The 18,950-nt window shown below is 41.0% G+C and overlaps 1 long non-coding RNA gene across 1 annotated transcript; it reads left to right on the top strand.

Moving 5' to 3' along the window:
- Positions 1–2,316: 2,316 nt before the first annotated feature.
- Positions 2,317–12,012, top strand: LOC111259648 (uncharacterized). Its single transcript, XR_002679750.2, has 3 exons — positions 2,317–2,764; positions 11,524–11,628; positions 11,898–12,012. It is a non-coding gene; the product is annotated as an uncharacterized LOC111259648 (long non-coding RNA).
- The last annotated feature ends 6,938 nt before the right edge of the window (positions 12,013–18,950 follow it).

The raw sequence follows: 18,950 nt of genomic DNA, 5'->3' as shown, positions 1-18,950 counted from the left end.
GCAGCAAGCGGTTCTTGTATTTTTTCATTGGCATTAAATTTGCACACTTAGAGAAGTTTTTCGGATACTGAAACAGATGGTGGCTTTATGGTTTATGGTGCAAGATTTGGGCTACATTGTGGATGCATAAAAATTTTTGACCCAAGTTCTTCCGATATCTTCCAGGTAGGTAAAGATGTATGTGGTCTGCCTTTGCCATAGCGGGAGAGGATGCCCTTTCTGTACACTAATTACCGTCGATTTTTTTTTCCAGTGGACTGCTGTAATCTTATTAATTGTTGACAGTAGAAGTCGAAATCAATCAAGCAATTTATGTTAGATAGATAATTAGAAAATTTAATCCTACCGAACACATACAGTAGCCAATCTGATTTTTGCCATAGATTTTGGAGCATATCTTTCATTTACGCATTATTATCGTATCCCATCCACATTTCATCATTCATGATTTACATATAGCTTGATTTCGTTGCGTTTTTGCTAAGTTTCATGAATGGAAGTATAATCGAGTAGATTCTTTTGCGTCAATCTGACTTTCAATCAAACTTTGAATTTTTTCTTATCCAGCTTTCTTCGAATGGCTTTGGTAATGGATATTTAGTTTCTTGACGATGTCATGAATACGTGTCTATCGATCTTGCTCAACTTTTGCAGTAATTTCATCAGCTTTTTTCGTAATTGGGTGATCTTTGCCTGGAGCATCTTTCACATCGAAATTTCCTGAATGAAACTGACAGAATCATCTTTGGGCGATTTCTTCCAATAGCGCGTCTTGGACGTTTATGACTTAAGATATGCGGCTTTAAAACTACCTAGCTAGAAAACTGGTAACTACTTTTTCGACGATCAAATAAATCGTTTTTTTTTTCATATTTTCATTACTGCTTTTAGAAAGCTCGTTATCGATAGTTATTGTACACTCTGTACGATTGGGATCGTTGACGCAGGTCATCCGCATTAAGACGTTCATAACTAGGGTGCTTAAGACTGCATCATCAAGAACACCGAAAGAAAACAGTAGTATAGGATTGAGAGCACGTCTTACAAGTGGTCTGATCTTGCAACAAGCTTGTATGTACTGGCTGAGTGCGTGGATGATATCCCTAAAACAAATCATTCGTGTCAGTTAAAAGATCTTGCCTACTTTCTCCTATAAGCATTCCTCTAAAAATGACCCGTGTCGCTATATAGAAGGTTTTATATAGGAGGTACCTACCTACATATTTGTCAGACGAACTATCACTAAACGAGTATCATTTTTTTTTACTATAGATTAAAGTGAAACTAAACAGAAAAGTTGGAATTCTTTATTAGTCATGTGGCTTCAATCAGCTTCAGAAGCAAAAAAAAGATACTCCACTTTACGTATACGTACACACACATACACGTATCCAGCCGGCGCTCTTATGCGTAGGCATGGTTTTATGCAGGGGCGTTGGACATATTCCCGCTGCACACTTTTGTACTGCGTTTTTTCTACGCCTTCTTTTCTCCGTCTTCAAGACGTTGGTACTCTTGTTTCTCTCTAAGATGACTAGTAGTATTGATGCGGTGGATCCCCTTTTACTGGAAGTTACGCCATCCTACGCTCATTCTGCCTTTGTAGCAGCCCCTTTAAGAGGCTGTTCTCTTTACCCGTCTTTTTTTCTAAGACAAGCCGCGCGTCTGCTTAGATCACTCAGTCAATACCTTTAGATTTTCTGCTGTTTGGGTGGCAGACCATACCACGGGCTGGTTCCGGCGGCCACGGAAGTTCTTCCTTAATTATGAGGGGTTCTTCCGCTTGTCTACAATGTCGCAAGCGACACCTCTTCTCAGACCTTCCGCCCCTTTCTCCTCTAAGAGAGCGCTGAGCTAACAGCGTTACTCTGCTACTCAGAGCTTCACATGTGAACGCAATTCCGACTGCCAACAACCCTTTCCCACCGACACTGACGGCGAACATTACGGCAGTTACTACAGTTTGCTATCAGGAGTTCCACAACCCAGCATACCTTTTCCGGTTTTTCTTTTCCTTACACTTTTCGATTTTACACACACGCGCATACTTCCCAAAGTTCCGAATTGCTCCTCTCTTGGCCGTCCGGCCAAGAACTCGCCGAAGTCGTGGTGAGCCGACTTACCGCGGGAGCTGGGGCACCGCTCTGCTGTCCTATCCGGTGGGTCGGAACCAAAGAAAAAGGGTGAACGGAGCAACGGAGGACAAGTGGGGTTGATAGAGGGGCTTAAAAACCGGCTTCCCTTATCCTCACTTCATTCTAGCCAGCGTTCCCTCTCCCAACTGGAGGACTCCATCTTGCTTTCAGCGTGCCCCCGGAGACTCTGCTGGTTGCGGCGCATTCATTGTGACGTTGTCTACCCAACGTTTCGCATCTTGGCTGAGAGTATTATTTTACATCTTCAGCCGTCTTGTCGTTTTCGATTGCAACCGCATTAAACGCGTCGCAGGAGCTTCTGTCACAATAACAAGCAGGTGGCCTAGTGAGCGTGACTGCAACGCTGCGTTTACTATTATTTTGTATCCATCCGTGGCCGGTGTTCGAGTCGCAACGGGCATTGTCGTAAATCTTTGCAGTACCGCAGAGAAACATCGTGCGGCATTACCGCTGGTGACTTAGCTGGCTTTTGTCGACCTACCTGGTCCGTCGGCAGTCCGTGCTGTGTATCATTGGAACAGGCTTAAGTGTGCGAGATGTGCGCGGAGTTCAGCAGTTTCTTGGCTGCCGTCGTGGCGATTGTGAACCAACCCAAGAAACAGATCGGGGTAAGTAGGTGGCGGCTTGTTAGGTGAAATCCTTATGCTGCCTTAATAGTTGATTAAAGGCAGAGCGCGATACTGGACTAGCAGAGCTCTCTATATTGTTAATAATAGCATCTGCCCGCCAAAGCGGCGTTAATTATTGGCGCGCTTAGAGGAAAGCGCTGCTAGTGCACAAAAAGTAAACTGTACATATGAAATCAATTCATATCACAAATGCCATTGCCAGCACTAAACTGAAGCTTATCGCAGAAAAAACGGCTGGCCTTTACTTGGAAAGTTTGAAATCGGCCAAGTCCTTCGCTGGCGCGCCAGGTACAACTTTCTCTGAGTAAAATATGGATCGCCTATCGTAGAGGTCAATTGTATTCTAGAAAAACACTCCACTGGTCACCATCATAATCAGCTGGGGGAGCAGAGTATGTTAGGGTGAGAATTTAGTCGGTTTCGCAACCTCACAATAGGAAGCGTAACTGGTGTTACCGGCGGTGAAGAACAACGGATAAACAGAACGGGCTAATGTTCAATCAACTAATGGAATGTCCGATAAGCAGTCTAATTGTATCCAATGAAGAAAAATCTAGGCGTAACGAGCTACCGGTCCAATATATCAGAAGGACTCTTAGTTAATCTAATCTCGTTAAGTTCTATTTTATAGGTTGAGCAAAAGCGCAAGGGCATTACCAAAAAGCCTTTGGAATTGCGATTAATACGACGAGACAACTGAAAATTAATTGAGCGTACATTGAAAGAGAACTTCAGCCTTTCGTTATTCGCCTGTTACGCTGTCTGATAGTCGGATATTTTTCGGATAGTTTTCAAACTACGAATGGATCGGCTTGAAGCAGCCCCTGCCAATGGCATACAAGCGCACTTCGGTGGCCGCGATAGTATCTACTTTACATAATGTTTCTCGTGACAAGTTATTGTCACGTGCCGTTGGTGTTTACATGTGAATAAACTGTAGAATGAACGCCATTATGAAATTCCTATAGTCGTGCTTGAAAACGCATGTTATGCTTTCATTATAGACCTGTCTTCATGCTAAGAATGAATGGGCCAATAGCTTTCCTAATCATGTGTAAGTAAAATACTTATTAAAAACGCTCTTGTATTGCGATAGGCGCGTGTGTAAGGAACGCACTGTAAGGAACGCGACCAAGAGCGACAAAAATCGATAGGAATGACGCATTTAGCAAAACGTTGACCATAGTTTAAAGGGTACCCGTATCAAATAGAAGCTTACTTTTTTAGAACGGGATAAGATTTCCTCTCTTCTTTTGAGGATCGTTTCTGATTCGTCTTTCGCTATTGTAAGCCAACGTTTCTCCCACTCCGTGTTTATAGTATGTATCAAGCGCAATATTTAACACTATTCATATGGGCTTGCATATGACAATACCTGTGATCATTTTAATGAAAAACTCCTTATTAGTTTTATAGTTTTCAGGCATCTTGCATGGAAGGGATAGTAGTTAAGTGATCCCAGCACAGAACCTTGCATTCGACGCTTATGGTTAATGGTTAATAGAACAAGAAGCCACTGTACAGCCCAATGTCGCAGACCTTCATTAAATGGCGTGTCCTTTGGACCCAGTCACATTATATGTGATCCACTAGAGAGTATATAAAATCTGCTTCGGTATACACATTGTGTATATTGTATATGTGTTTGTACGATTGTATAAACACACGCCCTAATACTGCATTTGACGGGAAACAGTCTTAAATAGAAATAGCTTTTATATCAAATGTTACGCTAGTTATATAGGCTCATGCCGAGGAATTGTCGGAAATGAATTCTTCACTAAAAGCGTCAAGATTCTCACGCACCATAAATCACAATTGGTGTAATATTGAGAGCCAATTATCCGTGTTATTTCCTCCTCTGATGAGGTAACGTGCAGAAATTATTGCCGCGAGACGTACGGAGATACAAAGATAAGTGCATGGTGCTCAACACGGCCATTTTACATAACGATTTTGGGTCAGATTTTCCGTTTTTAGTTTATCCTAAATTCATTCCTGTCTAATCTACTTGGGAAAGGTAGCGTTGGCACACTGTTACTTCGTATTTTTTGTGCCGGATGTCTGTATACTCAGATTTTCGTATATGGATCGAGAAGACATGCTGCATCTACCTAGAGTAGTTTTACATTTGGCATTGACGTTTGACACTCCGTCAGAGGGCTGGCTCCCACTAGGAAACGAACCGTGTGTTTATGCGCGAATCCTAACCTTGGCGATCATGTGTTCGTAAAATTATCAGACAAGTGCATTACACATTAAACTATCGCCGGAATATGCTCTTTCTATATGGCCATTCTTACCAGAATACTGAAATCTCCATCCGTATCTTTATAGCTCTAGATAATCCTGCACTCGTGAGCTCCGCCAGTCGCTCTCATCGTTCGCCGCTGCGAAGCTCCCAGTATCACTAACTGTTACCTCCGTGATGCTCACCGGGTGTTGTGAGCAACTGGTTTACCTAGTTAGTTCATTACTCTACCATAATATATTTGCCTTCCACGAACAAGAAGCAGGCGCATAGAACAGGACATTTTGCGTTTTTTCAATGTTCCAATCAACCGACGACAGCAGACAACCAACCCACTGGTTATTAATTGAATTCTAGCTCGGTCATACTCGATCCGCTCAGTTTTCTCTGGTTGATCTTATTGTTTTCGCTTACTCGTAGTTTTTCATCACGTCCTGCCTCCTTCTGTATCGTGATAACCCTGGCTCGCTGGAGTCTTTTTTGCAGAGATCCACTACTTGATTGATTCTGGTTTGCTGCAGCTGCCTACCGATTCAGCGTTTTTACGCCCATATTTTACATAGCCGACACAATCCGTGAAAAAGAAACTGATAATTAGTTTTCCAGTGAAACGTTTTCGAATCAAAATCAGCACCGCCATATCTGAGCAGACTACCACCTCAGTCTCTCCAGATATATTCCACCGATTTTGTTCCTTTGCTGTAGGCTTTGTAGAATGGCAGAGAGTAAATGCGTACAGTTTATATAGAGGGCTTCGAGGAAGACAATTATATAGCCGTGACGGCCTTGTATGAGAAAGGAGAACAACTATCCGAGACAAGTCTTTGCTCCTAACAATACTGGGGGTGAGCAAGGGGCGAAAGTACTTATAGCAAAGTCAGCAATGAGAGAAGGGTTAGAGAAAAGGAAAAGAAGAACAAGTTTTTGACTTCGAAAGGACTGGGCGGCAGGGGCTTCTAACGAGCTTAGCAGTGCATCTGTGCGCGTTTGCATGCAAATTGAGCAGTACGATCAATAGGAATTTAATAACGAACTGATCCGAAATTGCAGAGATGATCTTGGCAAAAGCAATACGAGTTGCTATGGCGGGTAGCACCATTATCTAGAAGGCGTGTATCGACGTACATACACTGAAGAGGCCTTTAGCAAATCATATCAGTATCAATAGCTCGGTCTAATTGGATTTGCATATGAGAAAGACGTGCTCGCTTCGCGTGACAATAGAGCGTTGAGTTTTTATAAGGCCAGCGACAAAAATCAGACAACTACCGAAAAACAGTAAGGTTGACATAGTCCCGATAGGGTGGAGTCGGCTTATGAACTTCCTAGCCTTGACGTTTCTACGTGGCGTTGAATATGAAACAGGACGTCAGTAATCTTCGTTGATGTGTCACAGTTGCCATTTGCTTAAATTGGTTTGTGTATTCTATTCCCTAGTATGTAACATGATGTTGTCACACATCTAGTTGCTGAAAACGTTTCCGTTTGTCACTAAAGTAGACAGTTATTTAATAAATGTCAGTCGCGGCTATCCATAGCATTTTACGGGTCTTCTGCACGATCGTGTATTTTTTTCTATAGAAATCGAATCTTTTATCCGCGCAAGAGTTTTGCCTTGTCTCTAGCTGTCTCCAATATACAATACAAATAGTAAAGTACAATGGAACATCTCCATGTTGCAGATAGGACTGAAAGTAAATAACACATTGGTCCTAATTTTCAACAGTCTCCATACCTACAGATTGTTCTGTAGATCCCGGTGTTTAAGTGAAAGCCGTTCATTTACGAATTTGAATAGAACGAGATTTCGCCGTTATTCGCATATACAGTTTGTTTGGGACTTTCTTCATTGTGGTTGCCACTACTTACGCTCAATGAAGTCACAATTTGTTGCGGACTTCCCGATTTATTACGTGATCCGCCATTTTGTTTTCCCATCGGTCGCTCGAGGGTTCGTCGCGAACAAAAGCTGCCCTTTCCTAAAAAAAGTGGGTACATCTAAAGATCGATTTTAAGTAAGCTTCTTACTGTATTGTAAATTAATGTTACATTGAATAGAACTATTTCTTTGACTTAAAACAGCCGAGCGTTAACAATGAACGTTGGATTTTTTAACAGAGTTACCTACGAAACCTGCATCAATTATGTACGTACTTCCTCCACGTTAATACTTACCGTCTGAATGCATATACATATTTTACATGACCGACTCGATTCATAAAAAAGAAAGTGATTATTAATTTTTCAATGAAAACTTGCAGCTAAAATTGTTTTAGGTCGCTTATCTATCTAATCGTTCACAATTTATTGTGAAATAAGGCAAAACATGACAATTTTCTCCATGTGAACGGCGTCAAATCGGCCAAGTAAAAGTATATATATATTATTTAAACATTTCTATTTTTGTAGCTACTTAAAAAAGGGAGCTATAAGCCGGACAGCTGTAAGACATTTTTACCGTCAGAGTCTTATCTCGCGAAAACATGTACTTGCGCCCGCAGTGGCAATTTAGGCAAGACGTTAAACTACGAGCAGTGTACCGTTTTCAAACGGCTCTAAACCGGCCCGGATCAACTTATTGTTGACTTTGATACCTCCACCAATCAAAAAGAACGATCGTTTGGTTATCAGTGGATTGTAAAGGATAAGGTGCGACCTTCAAAGATATGTACAGGTTTGCTAGCGGCTGATGGGCAAGGGACTCATGTAAGAGCTATAGAATATCGCAGACAGTGCGTAAATTGCTACGGCGATCAACGCCGTCGAATTTGCACTATTAGTGGATAGCGCGCTAGGCCTGAACCAATGACAAGCCGCTTGAGTGATAACCTTCAGTTTGCCTCGAAGGTTCTAAGGTAGCAACGGGTAAAACTGTGCACCAAGCAATTTCCCCTCATGTCCTTTCGGAAAGACAACCGGCGACTGCTCAGCTGAAGTAACTTAAACTAGGCTGGCCCCTTGGTGATTTCGCGCACTTTTCCCGGCGCTCCGAGGCTAGGAATGGAACTAGATGACTAGCTAACTGCCTTAAGTATCAGAGTTGGATAAAGGGGTTCTCGATGGGCGTATTCGGTATGGGTAGAACCGCGGGCAGACTTCACTGTGTTGTAAGCAATTTAGCAGCGTATTTGTCCATCTGTATGGTGGAAAACGAAGTGTTTCAAACAATAGGAGAAACTTCGCATTTGTGTTATTTACGTATCGGGTATATAAGCACGATGCACAGACGTTTGAAGATTTATCAGTGAAAAGTTAGTTGCATATGAGACCGATCATTTAAGCTTTCTACCTGCATTTCAGCCCGCCCCTAGTTTTCGATCCTTGATACTTTTAAACCCAGACAGAATGCACAGCCAGCGGCGTGATCTACTAGCTCTAAGACTGATAATTTGGGTAGCGGATATGGCTAATGTAAAATTTCTATGTGCATCTCAATGTAAGCTACCAATGCTGTATTTACCTAAGTATGGGTTTATAGGAGAACAGAGATAATTGCCGAGGAGCCCTGCGCAACTCAATCTAGTTGAGCAGCTTTCGCCTCACTTCTTTGTTAGATCACTACTATCATTTTTGTTTTGTACGTTCCTCACCAACTCTTTTATCTAGAAAATGCAAATTTGATCTCCCGTTAGATGTATCATTGTCCCAAGGTAGTCACGAATGACGTCGCACAAGTTGACTGCTCTGATCATGTACTTTACTAGAAAAAATCTAGGTACGTCATCGTTGTTTAGAGCCCGCATCGGTCCTTCGCCAAATCCCTATTAGGAAAGAAGCTCGATCAAAAAAAAAAGAACATTCATTGAGCCCGTCTCTGTTGGCTTTCTTTTTGTAAGTTCTGCCGTTTTATTTATCTAATTTATCTAAGCTAATAATGAGAAATGAGCAATTAATTAGTCTCCTAAAAAATAAACTTCCTTCTTCTGGATCTACGAGAAGACTACCGCCCTAGCCATATTTCAAAATCCGCTCCGGTGAAGTTAACAAATATTTAATATTGCTTAACATCGTGACGTCTTCTTTGTTGTAATCAGGGATATCGTCCGCTTCTATGAATAGGACTAACCTTGTCGTTAAAACAGCCTTAATTTTTAGGACAAGAACAGGTTACCCGGTTCGATGTCATCGGAAGCTTAATATAGTTTGTGGCATTTCTCTACTTGTCTACGCCCTGTTTCCAACTTACGCTGCAGTGTCTTTTATTGGGCAAAATGAAATTGGTTTATTAATACTTGCGTTCCGTCCGGGATTAACGAAGTCCTGAAAACTTTCATTCGAAGTAATGACTTTATTATTGCACTGCATCATGATTCGTGTTTTTTTTAAGTATGTTTTGTTTGGCTTACGTGTGACCCTGCCTCATTACTTCGAAACATAAATTCCACGGTATATATTGCCTGAGTTTAGTCGAACCCAGCTTGATATCCAGCTACCTTTCTCGACGGTTCTCTCTACGAGCAGTTAGACCTAATAAATAACATACGTCGTATTAATGAAGGACTGGTCCACCCAGTCTTTTTATATAGATTGGCAGGTAAATGCAAGCTAATCCGGACGCACAATATCCCCCAAGGCTGTCTAAAGCCCCCTTTGCGAATGGAGCCCGTACAGGAGGCGACCAGCGTGGTACAGTGATGCAGTAACTTCAAGACATTTGCTAAGTGCCATCCTCGACTAGAGTCTATCTGTGGCGCCCTTGAACTATCCGCCATCACTGATAGCAGAAGCCGCTCTTTGAATGCCGCTGTGACCGCCATCGTTAGACAGATCGCATTGGCGCGCTTTTCAAGATCCTTATATTTCACTTTGCTTGCACTCGGATACGCACGCGTTAACAAGTCACGTTCTGCAAGGTTGTCGCGGACGTCAGCCGGGAACCTCTAGGGTCCACGTATCGGCATGAAACTCACCTGCTATATGCTGGTCTGGGCAAGAGGAGAATTTGAAATGTATTTTGATGATAATTAAGAATTTTACACAGATTTCGCATGCGTAATAGAGGTTTTATGAACATCTAAAATGGCTCAATAGTACAACACTGTGCCGACTATAACGCAATATACAAAAGACAATGATTATAACGCAAGTCACGCCATTTATGGGTCCCGAAAGAGACGAGAAATCATCACTTCAATGACACACTCACTACATAATCTGTGTAAATAAAGGAGGATACTGTATGAACCGTAAAGCAAATCGATACTACCGTAGAGATATCTTTGCTCACTGTTACCTGTGGAGATACGAATCGCATGGAGATGTGCCAGAGCGGTGTGTAGTACGGGATGTTTTCACATTTCATCCCCGTTGCATTACGGCCAACGAACAGCACTTACAATGAGGGGTCGCTGTTCGGCACTAGTCGAAAACACCGGTGTCAATGTCGATCCGATGATGGCAACCTTGACTTAATTCGTTAGTTCAAACAGAGCTTATGGTTTTCTGCTAAAAAAAATTACCTAAACAGAACAGGCTCGAAAAGACCAACAAAACCACGATCGTGCGAATAATTTAGACAGATGACGATACGATAAACCAATAGACCTGCATGCGAAAAATTCGCTGCGAGCCATTATCTGTTACGCTAGACACCATGCTTGAAACTTGAAAACTTGAAACTTACTGAAGTATCGACAAGAGCACCTATCGTTTATCGGAACTGGCTGAAGTAGAAGAGTTTTTCGACCGAGGAAACTTCCTACTGCCTGTAAAAAATATGATTTCTATTATCATCTCCTTATTGTATACACTCCGAATCTTTGTAGTCGAGACAATATTTCTTAAACAATGCTTTAATAGGTATGTTTCCCTATGGTCCACTAACCATAACGACTAAAATAAATCGTTTTTTTAAAAAATAGAAAGGTTCATGTTCCAGTTCTAACAAGTGAGCACCTGCTTTACGTCGATGCGTATCGATTCAGCGTCACTAAATGGCTAGGACCTCCAACTAGTCAGTACTCTAGCAAGGCCGTCAAACATTGATTGTTTTTTTGTTTACTCGTATAATGCCGGCTCCATTTGTCGGCCGTCCGATCCTAGTTTGATTTGGTTTAGCTACTGTCTAGGCATACCCTTGTGGAATAATCGGAACGTTACATCTACCGACACACAACAGCAGGTGATACTCATAATGGTAATGATAGGTGATGATGTCGCTCTGAACTGATTTCACAAATAAGAAACAAAATCGCTATGCAAGCTCGAAACAGCAAGGCAGCTCATTTCTGCATAAATACTGTTTAAATATTTTTATATATTTTCTTATAGTATCTTATCTTATATTTGCGTCAATGCGTGCGTCATGTGGCTAGGATCTAACGAGCACTGGTCAATTTGAATGTTGAAAACTCGAGATAGTCTAGATAGCCGCAACTACATAATATTTTTTTCTCTTCAATGTGCTCGATGTTAAAGTGTTATAACGATACCGGTGTTATTTTAATGTTCTACGCGTTGTCTACGTTCGTATTGTTGATACATACAGGGAGCTGTGCAGCATCACTCAATGTGCGGCTCTGGTGCGCTGCAGGAGTGCCGCGAGCGCTCGTCCCCAATCCACCAGGTTCCCCAAATTCCAGTCACAACCCAGGTAACTAGAAAAATGGTCACTTTTGTTTACTCATTGGCATTAGCGCAACAGGCATAAGCATCGATGCTGGTTTAGTGACAACTGAATAAACGTGAACTTATTTTTAACTCCCAGATACATCCACCGTTTTCTATTCCACTATTTCTATCCAAGCTATTTTCTAGAAAAACTGCGTAGATATGTCGTGTGTTGGCCGGCTTTAATACATAGACAATTGATTTATGATGACTTAACGATTTTTTACACCCTCACTTCATAACCATTTTCAGATCTCGAAAAATAAATCGGAGTAACTCATCGCTAGTTGCTGACATTCATGATCGCATCATGTAAATTTTTCGTCGCATTTCCGGCATTTCTGCAATAAAATCCTATCAAAATCCAGATCGTTTGTTTCTTGTATTGTAATTAAATACACTGTGTGTACTTCGCCAGAGGGTAACTTCACAGTCCCATGAGGCCCTGGGCAAGATAATATCATGGTTGTGCTTTAGACCTGCACTGGGTCCTCTTTGTGCCATCATCGTGTAACTCCTAGATGATCAGTTTCTGACATTTAAATATTTAATGAGGCAGGCATGTCTGAGGACACTGCTAAAGTGAGTCGATCCATGTCCTTTAGGGGATGTAAAGTAGATAGGATGGTCTGACATACATAGGCTATCGCTGGACCGCTCATTGTTTCACTTTAATGTCAAATCATAGTTAATTCTCGGACGAATACACGAAGATAACGAACGACAAAAACCAGGTATCCAAAAAAATTGGATGGGCAGCTGTTAGCTGTTTTTAACGACTCGAGACCTTCTCCGCTTAAGATTCTGGGGAGAATATTTCAAGTACCGTCTGGTAGGTAAGACGTATCCGCGTTAATGAAATAGACATACGACTTCGTTGACGAAGGAATGCGCAAGCAGGCTTTTTCAGCGAAAGAGGTACTTTAACCGTATTCTACGAGGTGAAGCTACACGCTGTGACTCCCTCTATTGAGTTTAACCTAGGTTCTAAGTTAGAAACTCTTTATTATAAAGCAGACCTGGTCTTCTAGTTTTACCCGTCACGTTACTTTTTATATCTCCAAAGTTATTAAGAACAAAACTCAGAGATCCAGGTATTAAGACATTTATGCACGGCGTTACAATATTTCTTAGACGCGAGACTCAGATCTGGTTCAGGTGGTTCTCGGAACTCATATACAGGCATGCTTTCAGGATGCCGGAACTCTCTGGCCTTTTGTTTTAACAAAGTTGTGAGTAGTGATTTAAAATGCCTGAATACTAATCTAGCAATTTGATTGCAGCCAGAATTAATCAACTATTTGTTGCCGAAATGTCCTTTGCATTTATTGTGAGAGTGAAGGAGTGTTAGACAAATTGGTCCTTATTTTACATCTAGGTCTTTCCACATAAGCACGGCTGGAAGTCCTACTTAAAAGTTTAGCTGGGGTAGAAAGCCTTTTTAGGATCACATAATTCCCGATTTAGTTTTCAGGCAAATCTTTACTAATAGTCGTAGTTATTCATTTAGTCAAGTGTTTTGGTCATACTGTCGCTAGATATTCTCATCAGCAGGTAGAAAAATCTCGATCAATAGTTTAGTAAGGATCGTGAACATTTACAGAGATCAGTACCAGGGGAAGTATTGCCGGACTCACGCAAAAGCAACTTTCAAAGGCCTATTTTTTTGCTGCCCTCTTACAATTTCAATGCCAACATGTAGACGGGCTGCCCCGCTTAAGCGTAACTAAATAAAATTGTTTGTAGTATTAATGGCCACACTCATGATAGAACAGGCTTTGCCGGTATAAAACGAACAATGTAACCTATACATTTGACGACCTTTTATTGATTGCTGTCTAGCAAGACATATACGGATAGGGCACGCAGAGCTTTAGGCGTCCTGTAAAAATTACAGCAAGGATCTACAACCTTCGACACTGAAGACTTCGGGATAACCTATCGTGAGGAACATCATTGACATCCATTACACATTTACTACAGAGACATAACATTAAAGGTGAAGTTCAGTTGTACAATGTACACAAGAATTTTTATATAAGTTTCCATCACTTTCGACATTTGATAAAAGCACGTTTATCTTAAAATTAAGAAAAAAAACAGGACTAGATGGTGGTTTATAAGCTATGTTTGTATGTACAATACAGCAACGGTGTGTTACTAAGTTCAAAATAGTTGGCCACATATTTGAGCAATATGGAGCTTTCCTAATTACCTTCTACCCGAATTTATGCTTGATTTGGGAAGATACACTGTAGCCCTTGTGTCAATTTTTCGCCGAGTCTTACTGCCATCCATGTGACAACATTTAATATACACCTCATGACCTTAATCAGGTACAGATACGACCGTATTTATATATTTTTTCCATTAATTGAAATGTTACAATTCGTTTTGTGTATAATCTAATATTAGCACCCTGGCCATCTAATCCATCATGTTACGTAAATTGCCAACCGAGCTCAAAAAAGGCAAGTTTCCTCTCCTTCACAGGTTCCGCTCGTGATCCATGAACCAGCGATGAACAGGTAGTGTATTTACTATAATGTGTACAATGTCGATTATTTACATAACAAATTAAATTTAGAGAAACTATGTAAAATTGCGACTACGTTAACCGAAAAACGCTGGCCAGGTTCCAAGAGACTGCCATAACGTTTCATGACGCCTTGTGCATGACGTTCCTGGTATATCATTTCCGGACGTCTTGTGCGTGACCGTCTTACCATATCGTTTCGTAGCGAAAGTGTCGCTCTTCACAAGCGGAGTACTGCGTAGGCTTTATTGTTCACGAAGCCGCCAGCTTTTTAGGAGAGGGCCAACGTCGAGAAGCCTCATGGGGTAGCGGCGCGTGCTACTATTCCTTTCACCAGTCAGCTCGGGCGACATGTTCGTCTGTGCGAGCCTTCAAACTTCCCGCCGGTCGTATACTCCCGTCTTCCTGTGTTGGCTTCTATTTCTTTTTTCGTCCGCCTTCCGTCATCAAGTTTTATAGCCCATATTCGGTTCCTCACTTGCGGAGTTCGATACTGCCAACCCATTAAACCTACGAAATATCCCATTAATTTGGATTTGCTATTATTTTAATGTTTGTTCTATGATGAAACTTAGAGTTTATAATATCTTGTATCCTTAAACGTTGGATAAATATAATTTACAATATATATATATATATATATATATATATAAAATACGTATAGATATTGGAATAGTCGAAGAGACATAGTTAACTACGAACACCGCAAATGCAGACCTCTAAACACTGTGTATGGTCATAAAGCCCCTTTACGTTTACAACGAAGATGGTGGTTACCTATAGGAAGATTAGACCTTGAATTTATTATGAGGTCTTTATGTTGTTCGGTTTTGAGGTTACCTTTTTGGGAGAAGGCTTTTGCTGCTAGCTTTATGTCTAGCTGCGTTGCCAAAGTTTGAGATGAGAAGATGAAACTGGCAAGACTCAAGCGTGCTTATCAGATTGGCTTAATTGTCGTTACGCTATTCCTTGACCAGTTATTAATTTAACTAATTGTAACAAGATAAAAATCGATTGAGCCAGTGCCATATCAGTGGTGGGCCTTACGCATAATTCCAGATTTTCGAAAAAATGACAAATTACAGGATTTCCCTCCTCCTTCGAGTTTTACCTCGTAGTAATCCAGATTTAATTAAGTGATGACAAATTGTAGCAGGCTTTATATAATTGGATCATGATACGATTAAATTATACGTACACTGTATTTTTCGAAATTGTGAATTATCAAAATAAATTACGCAGAAGTACGAGTTTATGGACTTGGAGCAGAAATTAGAACAAAATTTGAATGCAAATCTAGGCTGTATATTGAAGATGCAAAAGCCTTTGTCGATTTACTGACGAAAAACGCGAACAATCAACTGAATTGTTATTAAAAATTACTCGAAGATAGAAAACATCGATTCGACAACAATAGTAACAATGTCGTAGAACTCTAAATCGTATTTGTCCACTATTTTTTAAAAATTAAGCTATGTTTCATGTAAACTTTCATTCAATGTATTACCGATTTTCTAGTAATACGCCTTTTCTTCGCGGTTCTATTTTTATCTTCGTACTTGGAAAGATTGAACCCAGGTTGAAGTTACTAGTTACCATTACTTTATACAGGGATGTATTTGTAATTTCTTCGCTCTGTCAACTTTCTTGTTACGACGAGTTTTTTTTAGGTAAATATGTGTGATTTCACCACTTTTCGCTTTTTGCTTATCCTTCTATTGACACTGCAGTGCAGAAGCGATATGCGCCAAGTTACACGTTTCCGAAATTACAGTTTCTATCGGTAGAATGGATATCGGCGTCTCACGCACCTATGGGCAAAGATATATTCTCTACTGAGCTCCATATTATAAATATATATTACATAAGACTGGCCCTGATTCTTGGAATGATCGGTGTTGACTGTCATACACTTTGTTTGCCTGTCGGCTCATACGTATAAAACGGGCTGCTTTCAAAACGTCCAACGGATTAAATGGGCTAAAATGAACTGATCATTAATTTACGTGAGAACAGGTAGTTTCAGAAGTGAATGTATAGTTAAATCACCGATATGTCGAGAGATGATTGATTCAATAGCGTGTTCGCGGACAGCGTAGCTATATAGCTCAGCTAAACAATGCCTTGGCTTACCTAAATTGAGTGCTCAAACAGTATCCGTAAAACTCGTCCCTTTTCGGCTGGTAATTTGGAGTATTTTCTTGGCTTTTGAGTTTTGTCTTTACGCCTGTTTGAACAGTTTGATAAACATCTCTTTTGTGGAGCATCCCTGAGCTTCTTGCCGAACGTCATAGTTGTGTTTTCTCCACAAGAATTAAGCCCTATGATACGGTTGTACTCAGAGATATAGAAGGCAATAGGTTGCAAAACTGAGGAGATAGGTATCTACGCGTATTCGAAATGGGTGTCTGTGGTCAACCCGTAATAACCAATCCGGTTTTTCGACACGAACGATTTTTGACCTTCCAGAAATGACGTTAGGGAATATTTTAGACCATTGAGGGGCGTGCGCCGCTAAAAGAGGGCGAGACATGCTTAATGTCCTCTTGAGTCGTAGCCATCCCATCAAAGATGTCCATTAAATCTTATTCGCATTATGCACAATGTTACATATATATTTCGCACTAAACTAATACAACTACTGTTGTACTGTTTCACGTGGTGGTACCATTAAAAAAATCCCTTAATTATTTAACATAATTCTCTTAACGAGAGGTAAGAAGAGCTGCCGCATTCTATGAGCAAGTTTCGTTGCTTACGGAGCACTGCCTAGCTACGAATCCAGGTGGTGGTGATCTGTCGGAAGCGTGAACGAGGAGCTATCATAGTTTCTTGTCCGGCTTCATATCCGTCTGTATCTGAAGAAGGGCATAGCATAGCGTAATGTGTATAGATTGAGTTACAAATAGCGGCAGTTGGATGTATGGCCGAACTGACGAACACCCCAAGGGAGTCATCATGGCGCCAGCAGCCTTCGCTGAATTTTCTTCCGTTTGACTGGACACCGAACACAAGGCGTTACCTTAGTCTACTCTATTCTAAGATAACCCCGCTGTATTAGTACGTTTCCGCTGTAAGCCCGGCAGTTATCTCTAGAAATAAAGACGGGGGAAAGAATAAGGTGGCTTCTTTACAAAAGCTACCTGTTCTGTCTGCAGTATGGCTAGCGGCGAATTCGTTGATTTTTAGTTTTAGATGATAGTTCGTTTGCTAGCTGCTTTTCAGAATACCTCAGCAAAACAGTCGGTTAAAAAAAATTATATTATAGCGTCCCGAACGGTCGCTTTCTGAATTCGAGCCGTCAGAGCGCTGCGCTATCGGGAGAACGAAAGTGCAACAGGGAGAAAGGTCAAACCCGTGCAATTGTAGAACAGCATCCAATACCGGTGTGGGCATTGCCCTGACATTGGCATTCTGCAAGCGTTTTCTTTTCCATTTCTTGAAAACCAAAAAGGCGTCAGGCCGTTGGGTCGCGTTTTCCGAAAAACTTGTCTGATTCGAAGCAGTTGTAAGGCTAAAACTACGGCTTACGAACAGCTGCAGCCACAAAGGCCCTCAGTGCAGGGTGTGATTCCAAAATAGAGATGGGTCGGGAAACCACTGATAAAAGGGATCATAGACGAACATACTCCGAAATTAGCCAGCTGTTGAGTGGGTTTAGACAAAGGGACTGTGTAAAGCCGGTTGTTTTATCAATTATGGCCAAAAACTGCCTTTTCCGGATAGCAATAGTACAGGGGACGAACATATAAGTAAATTAGAGCATAGACGAATCTCGGGAAATTTGAATTCCTCGCCGCTTAACTACCTTAGCCAGGAAAAGGGCAATAAGCGTTAGGGGTAAACGTAACGTATTGCGTTTAGAAGGTGAATACCCAGCCAATTAATAAGTTAAGCTTCAGCTATCTGAACATAAATTATAAAACATCTGATGGCTTTGTCAGCCTAGAGTATGTTTTATAATTAAAAGGTAGACAAATCTAAAACCTAATGTTTTAGATATGCGTCCGATACAAACAGACTAGTGAGACCACAAACATTCAAGCTGATTATATGAGATTCCAGGCTAAACCTTCGACGTTGCTAGCCAGCTCTAGCAAACTATGATGGACGGCGTAGAATTTTTATCTGCGAAAGATGCATTTGAGTTGTAATTATCCACATGAAAAAAATATACACTATCTAGCACATGACCATGTGAGTAAAACTGAGAATAGATACTATACTGGATTTTTAATTGGTTTTCATCACCATTAGATTTTCTAATCTTTAGGAGAACGTGATATTCACTCGATGAGTTCTTGCGGTTTCCACGCTTCAGATACTCGTATCGAGCGACACTTGGGCTATTTTTGTAAATGGATGAACGCATTTGGTTAGGCCGGGATTCACTTGCTTTTTAAACATTCTCGAAGTTCAGTGGCGCCCCTATTAAGAATATGTCTCGAGACAGCACTGCGGATGAAACGTTCTGAGTTCTTCCTCGAGTCAAAATATGTTTCATTTGATAAGAACGCCAGATTTTTAAACAACACGTGAGCTGTGGGATAATAACACTTTACTGTTCAATAAAAAAGTAAACATTTAAAAAAAAAACCTGGACAGCGTGTTGCAATAATTATTGTGTAAATTGTTGTCGTTTGTTTTTTTTATCAAATAACGTCTCAGTGCTCTGAGCCACTCCTCAGTCAGAACTGTACAAATTTGAGTTATGATAAACAGCGTAATCTTTCCACAATGGCAATGGCGGAAAAGGAGCCGCCAAGATG

Source organism: Varroa jacobsoni, unplaced genomic scaffold (assembly GCF_002532875.2).
Source record: "Varroa jacobsoni isolate VJ856 unplaced genomic scaffold, vjacob_1.0 scaffold_355, whole genome shotgun sequence".
In the NCBI taxonomy this organism is placed as follows: domain Eukaryota; kingdom Metazoa; phylum Arthropoda; class Arachnida; order Mesostigmata; family Varroidae; genus Varroa; species Varroa jacobsoni.
Note: the sequence above shows the minus strand (reverse complement) of the source record. Positions and strands in the feature narration are given on the sequence as shown.